Genomic DNA, 19,536 nt, shown 5'->3' with positions numbered 1-19,536 from the left:
CTTCCCTGGGTTGGGGAGAGATCAAAAGCTAGGGGATAAAAAGAGTGTAGTTGAGTGTCCTTGGAAGAGAGAGGGATTAAGCTTCACACAGAAAGAAGCTGGCAACACTAGATCAACTCAAGGCTGCGAGGAAATAAAGGTTCCAACAGGTGCACAGACTGAGCTTCTCCCCACTGTTAAGAGGACTCTCTGGGCACCATCTGGGGATCCTGCCTTCCTTCTTTAATAAATAATTAATCTACAGTACACTCACTGAGAATGGACACGATGTGTATGCATCTAACTTGTGCCGGGAAACAGGGCCGCCGGTAATCTAACAGGCACAAGCTCAGGGGAACTCAGGGCCACGCCAAGCCACCTGTTCACTGAGACACGGAAGCAGGAACACTGCTCCGGCCGCGTCTAATTGCGTCCTCTAGGTCTTCTTAATTCTACAATGCAGAAAGGGAACTTGGGGTTTAAACTTGGAGCTCTATGCAAAGTCAGAATCCCACGTTTATTCTGAAGTGAGCCACTACATCACTATTTCCAGGCAACGTCTTTAGGCTTCCAAAGTCATTTGCATCTCCATTCTCTTTTTGGCAACTAGCCTGCCCTCAGAACCTTGCAGACCCCAGAATCTTGGCTTTCTGCCGACCAGGGGTGCCCTGACCCCCTCTCACTGCTCAGGCAGCGGACCAGCCACAAGGTCTTTAGCTAGAGAATGAAATCGTCTAGGACCAACCACCGGACACCGTGGATTTGGGCGGAACCTCGCTTGCTCTCTCTCTCGAAAGCAGCACCCTTCTCAACATTCGTCCTCTGCGGTGCGCCTGGGATCAGATCTGAGAAATGCGCCCTGGGCCACAGGCAGCCGCGGAGGCGGGGACGGAACAACTTTCCCTCCGCCCTCTAACCACAAGGCCCGGGTGGGGCGGCCTGGTTGGGCTCCCGCTCCTCCTTTACCCCAGCTGGGGTCCCCTACAGGAGGGGGCCCGGCGGCTGAAGCGGGGGGGCGGGAGACCGGGAGAGGGGCTTCCTTCTCTCCCCAAGCCCCGCCAGATGTTGGAAAGGCAAACAATAGAGGAAATGCGGAGAAACAAAAGGCCATTCGCCACGATCTCTGTCGGCTGTGTCGCTAGGCCCTGTGGGCAAGGCATATGGGAGGATCAGAAAGGGGAATAAGGGGCAATCCTGGGGGGCTTAGGGTCACTGGTACTTGCCAGACGCCAGGGGTCAGCTCTTTACACTCCTAGAAAGGGCCAAAGGTGGGGAAGGGCAATCAAAGAACAGTTGAAGGGTTTTCACCCATTTCCCCAGTGCAGGAGCTAGGACTCCAGAGGTTTGACAGTTGTTGGGCCAAGAGTTCGGCAGGATTTGTAAGTCCTTTGTACACTCCTCACTTCCACAGAGCAGCAACAGCCCGGAGCGACCTGACTGTACGGAGTTCCCCTACGCAGCCCCAAACCAAGTCTCCTCCCTCAGGATCCACACACCCCAGCGCGGTCCCCCTGCCTCCGGCGCACTTAAAAAAAAGTTTGTCTTCCCGCCACCCACAGCCCAACGCGCACCCTGCACGCACCCGACGTTCGGGATGGGTTCGGAAACAGATCCGCACTCCTTAGAAAAGAGGAGTTATCAATTTACATCTTTCAAAATCAAGGGCACTAATCGCGGGCTGGGAAACGGACCCTTGTTCCTGCCGGGAAGTGCGCACGCGGAGGCGGCCAGAAGCCAAGGCGCGCGCACGGGTCTGCAGCGGACTCCAGCCCCTGAACCCCGCGGCCGGCCAGGGGAGCCGGTCCACACCTCCCTCCTCCTGTTGCACCCCGGTGCGCCCTGCACCTCTGCCCACCTGGGCGCTGCCTCCCAGCGCTTGGTTTTCACTCACCATGGGGTTTTTCCTTCAGCCTAGGGCCCTGGAGGCTCCTTTCGCCGGGTCAGAGGGAGAGAAAAAGGGTGAGCTCAGGGCAGGTGGGGTGACGCTTGCCGACCTCCGCTAGGGGCTCTCCAGCCAGCAAGCGCAGTCCAGGCGCGCCAGGGGCGGGCGGACGCGGGGCTCCAGCTGCAGCTGCGGCCGTTCCAGAGCAGCCCCCACATGGACCCAGCGCGCCGCGCAGCCCGCCGGGGCTCTACTGTCGCGCGGCGGCGCCAGGCAGGGACCCCTGGCGGCCGCCTGTGAAATGGCAGCTCATAGGGGAGAGAAGTCGGGGAGCTTTTAGGCTCATCTTTCCTTCGGAAAGAGGTGGGACGTACGCAGTCTGCCAGGGCTCCAATCTTTCCGAGAAGACACAGGCTTTCGGGTGAGCCAGGGCGGCAAGGAAGATGTCAGATCAGAAAGGATGTGCTCTGGATCCACAACGGCCACTGCCAAGGCACCTATTGGGGGGAATGGCTTACTCTCTCCAGGATTTTCTGACTGTCAAAAAATGCCATGGACTGCTTGACACAGAGTGGAACATTAATCATTAGAAAATACTTTGAGGTTCTAGAGGATTTACTAGAACAAGCCGGAAATTATGAGTAAACAAGGATTTCGAAGCCAAACCCACAGCCCTCCACTTCCAGCTTGCCTGAGCTCGGTCTGCCCCAAACCTTTAAGCCTCAGTATTCTCTGCAAATTGGTGGGAGCAACATCTACCTTACAGAGTGGTCATTAAGGTTAAACTGAATATAGAGAGTATTCTTAGTTTATAATAAGACTCATAAAATACCAGGTTCCGGACTTCCTGAGAAAAATTACTGGGTTTTCCACATCTTTCTATTCCCCATATGACAGCATGTTGATGCATATTGATTGAGGGGTAGCAGATGATAAGAACTGCAATTTGTATTCCTTACTATACACTGTAAAGAGGTGCAGAAATATATTGAGTAGAATTAGGATATATGGAGAAAACATCCCCCCCTCAAAAGAGGTTTCCACAAGTACTGACTGAGAACTTCTAAAATCAAGTCATCTCTGAGATTATAGGAAACATTTGATATATAGTCAGAGTATGATGATATCAACCCTAGATTAAATGATTCTACTTAATTCTGTGTCATTTGTGCAATGTCAAGATATGGAGACTTTGAATATAAGACTCACACAAGGGTGTGTGTGTGTGTGTGTGTGTGTGTGAAGGGACTGCCAGATACAAAAACACAGGCACTAAGCAATATTTCTATTTGTCAGTAACTAAAGAATGCAACCTTATTTTCAAACTGCCCCAATTTTTAGACACTCCAACTTTGTCATGCATTTAATGCTTGTTTGGTCTTTTTGGCCTCTTGACAATCAGAGAGCTCTTCCTCATCCAGAAGAATTAGGATGGATATATATACTACATAAAGTATAGTTAAGGGATACTCTCTTACTTGTCTCATCCCCAGTTGGGAGAAGGCTGTTGACTACCATCAAGAAGAGAGGAAAAATAAGGTTTCTTGTCTCAGAAACAAAAGCAGGATGTTAAGATCCAACTTCTGCCTTTGGAGATAGGGCTGACCCATCAGGGTGCAAATGAACAGATCATAGCAGGGCTGAGAGGACATTTAATTTTAACCAACAAACATTAATGAAACTGTGTCTGCCTGTATCCTTGGGTTTTAGCCTTGCCCACCCCTTGATAGCTCCTTCCCTGGGGAGGAATGGTAAATCTGGTTATTTGGAGGGAGCCTTTGGTATTTCCTGGATATCTTTCACCAGGGAGTAGGGGCACATAGTCTCTTCAGCTTCTGGGCTATGTCTCATTCTCCAACCCAACTTTCATCAGAGCCCTGCATAGTTGTTATACAGTGAATTTGACTCCATCATGAATGGAGCAAGATACTGTTTCTCATTGGCTATTATTCCTTAGGTGTATGTTTCTTTGCATCTTTGTAAAAGAAATCTCAAGACAGAGAATGGAGAAAGAGGAAGATCCAGGTACTGAACCAATCCTCTTCATCAAACTCTCTCCCACTGCCATGTCAGCAAATGGCCCAACCTTTCAGTTGCTCAGGCTCCAAACAGTGGAATTGTCTTTCACTTGTCTCTCTCTCTCTTTTTTTTTTTTTTTTTGTAGAGACAGTCTCACTTTGCCAGCCGTAGAGTGCTGTGACGTCACACGACTCACAGCAACCTCCAACTCCTGGGCTTACGCGATTCTCTTGCCTCAGTCTCCAGAGCAGCTGGGACTACAGGCGCCCGCCACAACGCCCGGCTGTTTTTTGGTTGCAGTTCGGCAGAGGCTGGGTTTGAACCCGCCACCCTCGGTATATGGGGCCGGCGCCCTACTCATTGAGCCACAGGCGCCGCCACTTCACTTGTCTCGTTTTATATTACACTTCCAATCTCTCAGCAAATCCTGTCGCCTTCAAAATCTATCTAAAAGCAGATCTCTTTCCATATCCCACCTCCCACACCCCCAGTTACCACCCTGGTCTAAGCCACCAATACCTTTAGCTTGAATTACAGCAATAGCCTTCTAACTGGTTCCCCTGCCTCTACGCTGCCATCTACTGTCAATAAGCAGCCAGTGTACTTCTGTCAAAATGCACGTCATAGCATGTCACCATGCTACTTAAAATCCTCCTTTGACTTCTTATCTTAGGGCGAAGCCTGTACAAACTGGCATCCCCTTATTTCTGACCTCATCTACTAGCCTTCCCATTACAAATCCCTGATGCCCTCCTTAGTTCCCAGAAATGCCAGGGAAGCTCCTACCAGAGAGCCTTGGTACTTGGCCTCTAACTTCATGATTGCTGCTTTACTTCCTTCAGCTCTTTGCTCAAAAATCAACAGATGTCTCCCTTTTCAACTTTTTTAAAAAATTACAACCATCCTCTCCTTCTGACATTCCCTGTCCACATTTCTTGCTCTAATTTTCTTCTTAGAATTTATCATCATCTGACATGCTATATATTTTACTTATTTTGTTTACTAACTGTATTACTTTTCTATGGCTGCAGAACAAATTACCACAAACTTAGTGTCTTAAAACAATACAAATTTATTATCTTATAGTTATGCAGGTCAGAAGTCCAACACAGGTCTCCTTGGGATAAAATCAAGGTGTTGGCAGAGATGCATTCCTTTTTAAAGTTTAAAGGGGAGAATTCATTTCCTGGTTTTTAGCCAGCTTCCAAAGGCCACCCAGTTATATTGCTCTGGACAACAGTGCTCAGAGTTCAAGGGCTACTCAAATTAAATTTAAAAAGAGACTATTCCTATTCATTTTGGCTGAATCTGATTACCCAGCATCATACTCATTGTGCTCATGAGTATGTTAATTGTAATTGTTACAGGCCATTCACTAACAAACAGCGGACATCCTCCAGTCCTTCCTTTTGTCCAAGCAATGAGAGTTCACAAATCTAAGGGTGTACCTACTAAATCTTCAACAGTCGGGCACGTTTTCTCCCTGCCTGCTTTGATTTTGCTTTTAAGATCCAGAGCAGTGACAGGGCCGGAGAAATTGTTTCAATGCTTATGGGAGCTTCTGTTATAATAAAATTTATGTTAATGAACTGTGTGTCTGGAAAATGAATGTACATGGCTTCCCCTAAGTATTAAAGTAATGGCAATTAAAACAAGAAGAAATGTGTGTGTGTGTGTGTGTGTGTGAATACTGTAGAACCTCCATAGTTGACCATATCCCTACATTGACCACCTCTTAAGTTGACCTAATTTTCACAGACTGGACATGAACAACGTGTACATATCAGTACCATAGGGCAGCCCCTTATGTTGACCACCTCCATATGGTGCCCAGTTTGTTACAGACCCTTGGGTAATCAACTTACAGAGGTTTTACTGTATATAAAAATATATAACTATATATACATGTATTAACATATATATCTTTTAGAGGTTTTATATATATGTATACATGTATCTTTTAAGCAATTTCAAACCATGACAAAGAATCTATGTATTATCTTAAAACGTATTTTCTGCTAGTATAATTCTTAACATATAGTGGCATTAAATGTCTACAGTCATTTCCTTTGAAATTCACATTACATCAATCCCATTTTGTGGAAGCAGTACTGAGACACAGGTCAGAATGGGATTGCTGGTAAGAACACATGTCACAGTTTAAAGTTGCATCAGTGACAGCTGAACAAGATGGTGCAGTTTGGAATCTTAATGGGCAACTATCTGCCTCTGTTCTATAGAACAGAGCGAATGTTCTTTCCAAGTTACTTTTAAATAATTTTATTGAAAAGACTGTGCTTTTTCTCCAGCTCTTAGGATTTCTTTTAATTGTGCATAGTGACCCAGTGCTCCTTTAGGTCTCCCCACAAGACTCTGTCTTTTCCTTCTTCAAAAAACGAGTCTTTAGGCCGGGCGCAGTGGCTCACGCATATAATCCTAGCATTCTCGGAGGCAGAGATGGGTGGGTGGATTGCTTGAACTCAGGAGTTCCAGACCAGCCTGAGTGAGACCCTGTCTCTAAAAATAGCTAGATGTCCTGGAGGATGCCTATAATCCCAGCTACTTAGGAGGCTGAGGAAATAGGAACTTTTGAGCCCCAGAGTTTGAGATTGCTGTGAGCTATGATGCCATGGCACTCTACTAAGGGTGACAAGTGAGACTGTGTCTGAAAAAAATTAAAAAATAAATAAAACAAATAAAAATGAACCTTTAATGAATGACTGCTCAAGATACGAGTCTGATGTTTTTGCTCTGACTTAACACCAGCCACATGTGGTTTCCTTGTGGTCTGCTTCAGTGCTTTGAATAATGGAAAGGAATTGTCTCACCATGAAACAGATTGGCTGAGGTATGATCCAGAAAGGGTTAGTTACCAGGAGAACCAGAGTCTAAGGTAGTCACATCTAAAGGAACCACAGCCTGGATCCCCCAAAATCAGTTCTGGTGTGAGATGTTAGCACTTTTCTCAAGTGGGGAAATCAGACCACTGTGTGCTCAATGGGTTTGGGAAGTTGTGCTCTCGAAGCAGTAAGAGGAAGGCATAGAAAGACAGAAGAGGCCAGTCGTGTTTCATAGAGGCTTCCAGCTCACTGTAACTCCCCTTTCTCTTTTAAATAGAAAAATAATGAGGATCTCAAATAGACTGCCTCTATCTGAGAAGCAGAGCCGTACTACTTTTGTAATCAATGCCCATTACCATCACTAACAAATCAAGCATTAATCCTCAACCACCTTGTCTGGAACGCACAGAAAAAGTCTTTAGAGTCTCCTCAGCTCTCCTTGAACGTCTGTGGGAAAGAAATGAAGTAAATTCTTCTACTGTCAGATTGAAGGTAGCTTTGATGATTTGGGAAGGTCTCCAAACCACGCCCTGCCCTCCTGGCAGAGAAAATAAACAAGATTTTCCTTTTCCTATCATAATTAAGAAGCAAAAGTGAGGGCATCATTCATTCTGACCTTCTTTAGCCTCTAGCTCTTCTACCTAGTCAGGACCTTATTTTCTCAAGGTTCCAATTAGGTCTGATGCACTTCTCAATATTAATTTCCTCTTAAGAAGCGGCTTCACAATTTGGAAAGCCCCTTGGATTGAATAACCATTGAATTTCCAAATGGCCTCAGGCTAGCCTCAATTATGATTAGTGTTTCATGTTCTGTCATATGAAAGTGACTTGCCTTGGGATTTAACAGCCCCGATGATGCTTTTCAGAGGAAAAAAAATCGTTCTGAAAAGATTTTTGGAAAAGTTTCCATTAAAATTTCCCCCATGCCTTGTTGCCTAATACTTTACAGTCTCTGTGGGGATGAAGAACTAACTTATTTCCTTCATTTTTTTCCTTCTCTTTCCCTCCCTTCGCTCTTGCTTTTCCTTTCTTTGTTACCTTGTTGCAGAGAGAAAAATTTACTTCCTTCATTTCTTTCCCACAGACATTCAGGGAACGCTGAGGAGATACATTCAGGAGCAAAAACATCAGGCTCGTATCTGTGTTTGCCACACAAGGCAATTGAGGATTAATACCTGATTTGTTGGTGATGATAATGAGCACTGATTACAAAAGTGGTAAAGTGTGTTTCTGAAATACGAAAAGTCTATTTGGGATCCACCTTATTTTTCTATTTAAAGAACAAAGGGGAGTTGCAGCGAGCTGGAAGCATCCATGAGGCGCGTCTCTTCCTTTTCCATGCCATTCTGTAGCAACTGCTTTGAGAGTACAACTTCCCAAACCCACTGAGCACATAGTGCTCTGATTTTCCCTCTTATGAAAACTCATCAAGATTTCCACCCAATGCCGCTTTATAAAATTGAATTACACTTTCATTCCCTTTCCTAATCTTTTTGTTTTCCCCTTTTTTCCCCAGCAGATGCTAAATTAGGTTTTCATTTGAAGTTGCTCCTCACTACTGCTCGAACTGTTGGCAGCAGAAGCCAACAGGAAAGCATACGTGCTAATAAGGGAGTGCTGAGCCTGGAAAGGAGCTCCATGACCCCAATCCCCCAGGAAGGAGATGGAGGCCCAGACACTGCAGTCACCAGTGAGGCTCATGGATTGTTAGTAGCAGAGCCACTGTTAACCCAGACCTTGTGACTTTCAATACAGGAATGTTTCTTGATATAGGAGTTGTTTGTTGTTGCTGTTGGCCAGTCATTATGTTACTCTTCTGAAAAGGTGATTTTATAGGTCAGTGATTTGGAAAGGCTGTTTTCCCATCCTTCAGTACTGCATAGAAGTGGTTGGCTCATACATTTGGCAATGCTGTGAGCTCCTCTGATCCCTTAGCCCTTTCTTTCTTTCTTTTTTTTCTTCTTTCTTTTTTCTTTTTTTGAGATAAGAGTCACCCTCAGTAGTGTGCTGTGGCATCACAGCTCACAGGAACCTCAAACTCCTGGGCTCAAGCTATCCTCTTGCCTCAGCCTCCCAAGTAGCTGGAACTACAGGTGCCCACCACAATGCCTGGCTATGTTTAGACACAGTCTGGCTCTGGCTCAGGCAATCCAGAATGCTCCTGGAGTGCTGGAGATTACAGGTGTGACCCATTGTGCCTGGTCCCCTTAGCCCCTTCTCTAAGAAAACATGGCTTGCCTACAGGATACCAAGTGCTTATTATCCCAGGGCCCTGCTTCTGTTATATTTGATTTCTCTGTCAACTCCTCACACTACTACATACACCCATGGTGAAAGACGGAAGGGAGAAGACCAAGAAAAAGGCAATAAAAAGGGAGGGAAGGTGGAAGCAAGAGATAAAAGAAAGAAGGAAAAAAGGAAGGCGGCAAGGGAGGGATGTTAAAGATTAGCAGCGGCTCCTATAGAATGATGAGTGATCGGATAAGCCTTTGTTAAACTGTAGTACTTACACTGATATCTGTTATAAAGGGGTGATTTAAAAATAATCTCCTTTATTCTCCCCAGCTCTCCCTACTCCTACTTACACCACACCTCCAGCTATACTCTGAATCTTTTTCCTTGATAATGAAGGAATCTGGCATCATCTTTCTTTAAAAATGTCTTCCTTTTGTGAGTTTTTTTTCTAACCATCTCCCTTTTTTCTTTGGATAGCGTGCCATGGTGTCATAGCTCACAGCAACCTCCAACTCCTGGGCTCAAGCAATCCTCTTGTCTTAGCCTCCCGAGTAGCTGGGACTACAGGTGCCTACCACCATGCCCGGGCTATTTTTAGAGATGGGGTCTCACTGTTGCTCAGGCTGGTCGTGAACTCCTGACCTCCAGCAATCCACTTGTCTTGGCCTCCCAGAGAGCTAAGATTACAGACGTGAGCCAATGTGCCAGGCCCCATCCCTCTTTTCTAATATCTGCAATCTCCCTGTTCTTTATTTTCACCTACCCAAACACTCATTTTTTTCACCGTCTTCCTTTTGCATCACAAATAGTCCAACTAAAATTTATTGAGCCTGTATCAGCAGAACTACTCATCTGACCCACAGAATCTTGAGAAATAATAAGTGGTTGTGGCTTTACATCACTTAAGTTTGGAATGACCTGTTACTCAGTGTTATTGTGGCAATAAGTAACTAATACAGGTAATGTGGTAGTCTTGATGAATAAAAGAATGTCTGACCCCTAAGTAGACACTCAATAAATGTCTGCCAGAGTGGAAGAAACAAGCAAATAAATTAAATTAATACTCATCAACAGGGTCTTGATTAAACATAGTATTATAGCATAGGCTAACTATGGAACATCATGCAGTTACTAAAAATAATGAGTGAAAATTCACCCCGCTGACTACTTAGGGTTTGTGCACTTGTCTGCACATACCTCAGCAAAGAAAGCATGCATACAAAGTAGCATGTATCATGTGATCCCATTTTTAATATTTGAAAAAATCTACATTGTGTGTATTCCTAAGAAGGGATTTGTAAGTATATGTACCAAGTTGCTGACAATGGTTCCCGGGGTGAAATCACAGCAGGTAATTTAAAATGTTTTTCTAGACTTCATTTTATCTGAAAATTGTCTACTTTATTTTTATAATAATAAAGAGATAAAGTCCTAAGATATATTTTTATTGAGCTCAAGACACCTGAGTTGAGCTATGCTGTAATGACATTTTCTCCCTTCCCTGAAGCACTGGCTGTTCTCAAAGGGCACGGAGGGAGCAGGCAGGCAACACAGTCAGGCTTTGTTGGACAACAGATGAATGTGCTGAGCCCTTCCATTGTTCCAAAGCAACTCTGTGTTTTGCAGTTTAGCACGGGGCCAAATTCAACCCCTGGGTGGAAATATGTGATTCTGCTGGCATTGGCAGAAGCTACAAATGGGTGTCCTGAATGTGATGACTGTGGGAGCCTACCAAGGCGACTCTGCTGTCATTCGCAGGAAGCAAACAATGGCATGCCTGCTACAGCCTCTTCATTCTGCTTTGCCCTCCTCCCGCCCTGTCTCAGTGAAGAGTGCTGGCCACCAGCCCTTCCTCACTCCCTCTTTCTTCTGGCCCTAGCTCCCTGACCCAGCCCATGAAGTACCAATGGGCTCCAGTCACTTCAAGGGCCCCCCTTCTGTACCACAATCTAAGTACATGTTCCAAGCAGATCAACAGAGGAGCTCTTCTCTGAGAATTTATACATGGATCCTGCAGTCACCAAGCAAGAATGACGTAAACCCGAGCTCTCTGCCGCCATCCCCTTCTCACCACTCTCAAATATGGGTGAACTTATCTATACTATGATAAAAAAAGAATCAGCAAGAGAAGCACAGATGAGAGAGGCACAAAGAGAAAGCTTTGAGGACATTGTTTAAACCCCAGTAGTTCCTGAAGCCAGGGCCAACCCTGGAATTCCTAGCTGCAAAAGTCGATGGATTCCCTTTTGCTTAAGTTAGTTTGAGTTGGGCTTCTGTTTCTTGCCGTAGTAAGAGTTCTGCTATAATTAATAACCCATAGCCAGCTCAGGGACAATCTTGGAATCATTAAGTGAAATGTTAAAGGACCCTTGAGACCATTCTCAGCATCTAGTGCAGTTCCCAGTACTTACAGATAGAAGGTAGAAGAAACTAACATTGATTGAGCACCTACTGTGTGTCAGGACCTATGCTGCACATTGTCACTTTAATTAGCTCATCTCATCCTCCCAGTGACCTTGGATGATAGGTATTATTACCCCCATTTTACAGATTGCAAAACTTGCTCAAGTTTTGCACAAGCCCCTTTGGTGCTCTTAGTCATGACTTTCTATCTCTTTGTGTCAATCACCCCTGTGAGAAGTGAGATTAGCATTTAGGGAGTACGGCTTGGTGCAGTGGACTTCCTTGATGCCTTATGTCACATCTCTTGACACATCTCTGATTTTAATGCTTTTATGAACTGTCAGTTTCCCAAATCTCAAGCACGCACCAACCATCATTTCACTGTCTGCTACAAGACTGTTTCCACAGATGCAGGAGCTTGCTCAGGTCAGGAGTAGACACAGCCTCTGTGCTGCAGCAAGGGAGGGCTGGTTGGAACCCCAGGGACAACCAGTGGAGAATGGAAGAAATTCATTTTTTGTTTTTTTTGAAACAGAGTCTTACTCTGTTGCCCTGGGTAGAGTGCTGTGGCCTCATAGCTCACAATAATGTCAAACTCCTTGGCTCAGGCAATCCTCTTGCCTCAGCCTCCTGAGTAGCTGGGACTACAGGTGCCCACCACTACACCTGGCTAGGTTTTGTATTTTTAGTAGAGACAGGTCTCACTCTTATTCAGTCTGGTCTCGAGCTCCTGAGCTCAAGTAATCCACCTGCCTCAGCCTCCCAGAGTGCTAGGATTACACCACACCCAGCAATAAATTCTTTACATTTCTTAGTGATCCAACCAAGATTTAGCACCAGTTGCCGAAAACAGCCAGTTGCCACATTTACCCACATATCGACTTTTCTTCCTTCATGTCCTGATCTGCCTGATTTCTCACTTCCACTTCCTGTAATCACCTCCTGAATAAACTAACTGCACTCCAGTTTTTGTCTCAGGCTGTAACTTAGGCTCCTGGTAGAATGGAAATATGTGTAAAGGTCATCTTGTGTATTGACTAGCAGAGGAAGAGGTTACTGTTGGGAGGCATATAAAAAAATAAGCTGAGATTAAACCAGAGAGAGGCCTTGAAACAGAGAGAACCTTTCCAAGGTAAGGACTCTGTTAAGAAATATTCTTTTAAGTAGAACTCCCTTTGAGAAAATATACCTGAAGTGTAAATTAATTAAACATGCCCAGAAGGAAATACATCCAAATATTAACCATTCTTCTCTTCTGAGTAAAACATCAATGGAAGTTCCCCAGATCCTCCTTCCTCCTGCGTTGTCTATCAGTCTTGATCTGCCCCTGCTGAATCACAATATTTGTCCCTGCAGATAATGAATGATCTTTTTCCCTACAACTCAAATCAGGTAGAAGCCACTTAGCCATCGTTCTTCACTGGGAAGGCAGCACAGCATGTTAGTTCAGAGTGTGGTGTGGGTGATGAAAGGTCAATTTCCAGTCTGTTGGGTGTATCAGTCAGGTTTTACTACAGAAACAAACAACCCCTCCGGATAATTAACTTTATTTGTCAATTTGTCTGGGCTCGGGGATCCCCAGGTAATTGGTAAAATATTATTCCTATGGAGATGTTTCTGGAAGAGATTAGCATTTGAATCAGTAGACTGAGTATAGAAGATCCACCCTTTCCACTGTGGGAGGGCATCATCCAATCCACTGGGGACCTAGGGAGAACAAAACGGCAGAGGAAGCATGAACTCGCTGTCTCTGGTGCTGGGACATCATAACGTTCCGTGTTCTTAGCACGTACATGGGAATATTCACAGGTTATCGTGCAGGTTAGATGTGAGGCTGTGAAGTGCCTGCTGCACAGCCATCCCTCAAGAAATGCTGCTAACTCAATTCTGATCCTTTCCTTGAGTACCTGAAATATAACATTAAGTTTTGTCCCAATCTTTCCTACATGTCTTTAACCCTTTTCCATATGTTATACTTCCTAGTCTTTAAAAATGATTCCTGTACCTTATTTCCCTGAATTTCTGCAAGTTCTGTCCATTCTTAGATATAGATTCTAGCACAGTGTTCCCCACACAAAAAGGATCTAACTACTTCTAAGTCATGAGAAAATACTTGCTTTGAAAGAGAGCTGTACAAATATAAAATGATAATTTTATTTATTCTTTATGGCAATATTATTCTAATACTAGAAAAACTCAGCATAAAATCATTAGAGCAGTCTAGGCCTCATTAGAAAGAACATAACATTATCATTTGGCCTGAAAAGCTAGGACTGGGTACAAGTTATTATGATAGTGTGGGCTCCATCAGCCAAGTATGTTATTACAGTTTCAGTGGAACCATTATCTTGTCAACAGGACACATGGTGAAACCTACAGAGGTTTCCTCTGATTTCATGAGAGTGAGTAGACTCTGTCTTTCCCTAGGGAAGGCAGGGGCCTTGTAGGGTTTGAGCAAAAGCCTGAGGTTACACCCTAACTCCCACCCCCAGCATCCCAACTTCTAGTTTAGAAAGCCAGAATTTTGGTTGAGTTTCTAGTCATAAGACTTTATTATTGTCCTTAAGTTGTGTTGTGCCCCCCTCTTCCCAACCCGGTCCCTACTCCCATATGCAGGTCATTGACCTTTAGTTTTATTAGGTATTTATTCCTGAAGATTTTGGAACAGGGGCTCTCTCTGTTCAGCAAGTGATTCAGTTCATGTGGGCACTGGAGTTGTTTACATTTGCAGGAACCACTATTGCAAGACTCTAAAGTTTATTTTGCATAGTCTCATTGCTTTTGCCAGAAGAATTCATTTGCTCAAGTTCTTTTTAAAACGTGCTTTTTCTTAGCTCTTTAGAGAAGCTCTAGTCTCCTCTTGTTCATGTGGGTCTAGGCCAGAAAAAAAAAAAAAATGCTGAGGCTATTGATGAAAGCCAGAGAAAAGTCTAGCCAAAGTAGATCAAGGAGGGTTCTCAGCTTTGAACAAAAAACCCTCTAATTCTCTCAATTCTGGGTTAAGACATTAATATGGTGCTGGTTCCTGCAGCTTAAATCCTTGATGCATCTAGAACCAGGAAGGACAAGCACATGAATCTCAAGCTGCTCCTACAGGTGTGTGGGGGAGGGGGACTACCATTGAACATACATCCAGAAGAAACGTCCCCTGCTGCCAGCTGGAACTGCCACAATCTGGCAGCAGAGAGACTGCTGGAGGCAGTCATCTGGGTCAAATGGCTTAAAATGATTCATCAAGCTACCTTGCAAATATCTTACTTAACAACCGATTTTTAAAAATACCTCCTTATGACAGTAGCTTCTTATCTTTCAGGGAATCAGAGATCTCTTTGAGAATTTGAGAAAGGCATGGAAAAATTTATTGATGAAGGCTGTGGGAAAAAAACCTGCCACCCAGAAATATGCTCATTTTCGTACATGCAAACTTGTGCAAGCAACAGTTTTGTACATGAAAAAATGTACTTGCAAACTTTTCCTTAAAATTTTAGTGGTATCATTGGGGTAACATCCAAGAACTGCTATGTGGGGGGTGGGGGGTGGTTTCCATAAATCCCATTGCTTCAGAATTTGGGAAAACTTTGAACCTGAGATTAATGGTATGGAGATACTATTCATTCAGTCAGAACTTACTGCGTTTCTCTTTGGTGGAAAGTACTATGTGGAAGCTGGAGATACAATGACGTGTAAGACAAGGGCACAGTCTAGTGGACCTCACAGTCTAATGGAAGACACAAACAAATCCATAACAATGATGCTGTAAGTACTATGTTACAACTGTAAGGACAGAAACTAATAGGAGGGTAATTAATTTAACGTATATTTAATGACGATATTATGTACCAGGCAACTGGGTATAAGCTAGTGCATAGATAAGGTGTCTGACTCATGGAGCTTAAAGTCTGGAATGCTCTCCATCTGGAGTGAGGGGAAAGGCCTGGAAGAATGTGACACCCACCTGAGGTGAATCCTGACTGATGAGTAAAGCTCATCCAGGTGAAGGAACCAGTAGTATGCCAGGGAGTGGGAGCAGCACATCTCCAGGCCCAGTGATAAGGGAAAGGTGAGCCCGGAGAAGGTGGAAAGAGTTCATCAGGTCGCCTCATGCGGGTATGAGCCAATAGAGAAAAAGTGGAGGGATGTGCTAAGGCAGGTTTCAAGGGCTTCACCGTGCATGGCAGGTTTTATCATGTGTTGTGGTTGTTACTGAGGGTTTTCTAAAGCAAGTAACTCAATAGTTTCACATTAGAAAGCTCACTGTACTTAAAGTAGAGAAAATGGGATGGGCAAAGAGATGGGGTGGGGGGGCGGTTAGTGGGCAAAACCATGGAGACCAGAAGTTGTTGAATTAACTTGGATGAGAAATAATGAGGTCTTAACAGCAGCAGCAGAGATGGAGTAAAGTGGACAGATCTGAAAAGTGTGGTGAGGCCTCTGCAGAGTTCATCACAGGTACTCTCTCTCGTTTCCCAGAAAGACTTTCGCCTAAGGCAACGCTGAGCTATGGGCAATGAGTAGTTGCGGCTCAAGCTGAGAAAATAAACTTGCTGTTGAGGTGGTATCCCCTAAAATCATGGCTGTAGAACTGTAGTTTAATAATCAGGTTTTGGAACTCTACATTGAAGTGCTTTACAATGATGATAATGATGACAACTACTGTATGATAATAATAGCTGCAACTCAGCTTCATTGTGCACTTACTCCATGCCAGTTACCATCCCAGGTTAATCCTTTTAATCTTGAGCAACTCTATGAGTTCTCTTCTAAAAGAATAGGCGAGGACAGTGAGGCAGCATGGAAGTTAAATACCTTATCTAAAGTTACAGCTCAAAAATGGAAAAACAAAGATTTTTTGAAAGTCTGAAAGTCTGGTTCCAGGACCCAGGCTCTACTACCTGCCTACAGTGACAGATCCTTCTTTGTAAAATTCAGTATGAGCATTAAGATTGACTTCTTACTGTTTGTTATGAATGTTCTGAACAGTCACAATAAAAAGGTCCCTAGAATTCTTTAGGAGAGGTACACAAATGCTGGGTGTGAGTGTTTTTGCAGATTCAGGCTCCAAAGAAAGAAAAGAAGAAAAAACAAACAATGATGTTTTTAAACAATGAATGCTGTTTTCCTTTAGTCATAAGGGAATTTTAAAACTTGACAAACCCATTTAGCTTTCAAAGCATTCCACATTCCCCACAAGCAAATGCCAGAAGGTGCCAGTTTGAGCCAACTCTGTGAACTACGGAATGATTTTCTAAATACTGGATCAGATTTCTTAAATGTCCACACTCATTACATGGATACTTACCATTATCCTAATTGCTCTGATGAAAAGTGCTTAGCAATTTATCAAGCAATTAATTTAAAAAGAACATTTCAGCAAGAGATGAGATAGTGAGGCAGAAACAGAAAATGATAGGATATTAATACTTCAAAAAAATTGAAAATCACTGCCTAAGGTCTTTGAAATGTTAGAAGTGATTGTGCATAGGCTCAATTTGAATGAAGGATTTTCCAGGGGAAAAATTATAAAGAATGTAATTTCCTCAATTTATAGGAAATGATTCTTTTTGGAGAGGACAAAAAAAAAATGTTTAATATGCTCATTATATTCGTTCAGGTAACGTTTACAGGAAGCATGCCTTGTAAAACACCATGCAAGGCACTGAGATACAGAAATGTAAGATAGGAATCTTGTTCTCTAGCCTAGCTGGGGAGACAGACAAGCCAAAGAAAAGTATGATAAAAAATGCAACAAAGGAAGTACGTACTAAGTAGCCCTGTGCAAAGAAAGTTAGAGGGATGAACAGAACTTTGGGCTAGAATTTTGGACTTAATTCTATAAGTGTTGAAGACTCATTAAGCAGAAGTGATCACCAGATTTAATTTTAGAAGGATCATGCTGTTATCTCTGTGAAAAATGGGCTGTAGTGGGGAAACATTTAGATTGAATTCCACTCTTTGTAGAAGTCATTCCACAATGCTCTGATACCTCCCTTTTTGTTATTTCCTCTTGTCCCCCAAACACACACAATTTAGAAATTATCTAATCTTTTATCATTATTTAATTTCCAAGTTTTTGAAGTTTTCCTATATGTTTGTTACTGGTTTATAATTTAATTTCATATGGTCAGAGAACATACTTTATGAGACTTGAATCTTTTCAAATTTATCATGATTTGTAAGCTGGGCGCGGTGGCTCATGCCTGTAAGGTTAGCACCCTAGGACACTGAGGAGGGTAAATTGCTTGAGCTCAAGAGTTTGAGACCAGCCTGAGCAATAGTGAGACTCCACCTCTACTAAAAATAGAAAAACTGAGGCAAGAGAATCACTAGGGCCCGGAGTTGGAGGTTGCTGTGAGCTACGATGATGCCATGGCACTTTACCCAGGGTGACAGAGTGAGACTCTGTCTCAAAATAAACACATAAATAAATGAACAAATTTTTCATGACTTGTTTTATGGTTCAGAATATGGTGTACCTTGGTACATGTTCCATGTGCTCTTGAAAGAACATGTCATCTACTATTGCTGGGTACCGCTGTGTTCTGTGTATGTCCCTTATGTTAAGTTGGTTGATAACCTTGTTCAAATCTTCCATATCCTGATTTTGTACACTTTGTTCGATTAAACATTGTGAGAAAGGTATTAAAATCTCGAACTATAACTGTGGATTTGTCTTTCTCCTTGCAGTTCTCTCAGTTTTTGCTTTGTGTATTTTTTTTTTGGCCAGACCTGGGTTTGAACCCGCCACCTCTGGCATATGGGGCTGGCGCCCTACTCCATTGAGCCACAGGCACCACCCCGCTTTATGAATTTTGAAGCAGCTATTAAGTGAATAAACATTTAGGATTGTATTACTATGTCTTCTTGTTGAACTGAGCGTTTTGTCATTATGAAATAATCTTTATCTTTGGTGATTTTCTTTCCTCTGAAATCTACTTGTTTGCTATTGACACTCTAGCTTTCTTTTGATTAATGTTAGTTTGGTGTGTTCTTTTTCATCTTCGTAATTTTAATATTTGTTCTTCATTTTTAAGGCATGTTTCTGTCAGCAGCGTATAGTTGGGTCTTGCATTTTTATCTCATTTCACAATCTTTTTAAAAGAAATTTTTTAAATTACAAAATTAAAATTGTATACACTTATGATGTACAGCAAGACGTGTGGAAATAAGTATACCTCGTGAAATGGCTAAATCAAGATAATTAACGTATGTATTACCTAATGTACTTCTTTATTTGCAGTAAGAACACTTAACATCTACTCTTAGCAGTTTCTGAGCATACAACATGTTTATTCTATTGAATTATTTTGTTTTTGACCTCTGTTGCTTCAGGTGGAGGGCAGTTGCATCATCATAACTCACTGAAACCTCAAACTTCGGGGCTCAAGCAATCCTCCTGCCTTAGCCTCCCAAGTAGCTAGGACTACAAGGCATGTGTCACCACACTTAATTTCTTTTTTGCAGTTTCTGGCTGGGGCTGGCTTTGAAGCCACCACGGGGCCGGTATCCTACTCCTTTGAGCCACAGGCGCCGCCCTCTAATTTTTCTGTTTTTTATAGAGATGGGGTATTGCTCAGTCTGGTCTTGAACTCCTAGCCTCAAGTGGTCCTCATGCCTTAGCCTCTCAAAGTGCTAAGATCATAGGCATGAATCACCGCATCTGATGCACAGGACATCATGTGTACAATATGTTATTAACTATAGTCATCATGTTGTACAATATATTATTTTTATTTCAGAATATTACAGGGATACAAATGTTTTTGATTACATGTACTAATTTTCTTATGCTTGAGTCAGGGTTATCAATGTGCCCACCACCCAGATAGTGTTCACGATACCCAATAGGTAGGTTTTTGCCCACCCCTCCTCTACCTTCTCTCCAGCTTGCTTCCCTCTGCACACATGTGCTCATTGGTTAGTTTCAATTTAATAGGGACATATGACAGATCTTAAACATATTTCTAAACGAAACTTTGTATCCTTTGATGGCATCTCCTCAATCCACTCCCTTTCCCCAAGACTGTAGGTACCATCATTCTACTCTCTGGTGAACATTATTTTACATTTGAAATTATTATTATTATTATTATTTTAGAGACAGAGTCTTATTTTGTCACCCTTGGTAGAGTGCCGTAACATCACAGATCACAGCAACCTCCAGCTGTTGGGCTTAGGCGA

General features: G+C 43.2%; 1 protein-coding gene across 1 annotated transcript in view; it reads right to left on the bottom strand.

Moving 5' to 3' along the window:
* MOB3B (MOB kinase activator 3B) overlaps positions 1 to 2,137 on the bottom strand; it is a 216,493-nt gene extending 214,356 nt beyond the window's left edge. The window contains exon 1 of the mRNA XM_053571711.1: positions 1,871 to 2,137. The gene's annotated coding sequence lies outside the window, so the exon portion shown is untranslated. The remainder of the gene's footprint in view (positions 1 to 1,870) is intronic.
* Positions 2,138 to 19,536: the final 17,399 nt, after the last annotated feature.

This window comes from Nycticebus coucang, chromosome 2 (genome assembly GCF_027406575.1).
Source record: "Nycticebus coucang isolate mNycCou1 chromosome 2, mNycCou1.pri, whole genome shotgun sequence".
Lineage (NCBI taxonomy): Eukaryota > Metazoa > Chordata > Mammalia > Primates > Lorisidae > Nycticebus > Nycticebus coucang.
Note: the sequence above shows the minus strand (reverse complement) of the source record. Positions and strands in the feature narration are given on the sequence as shown.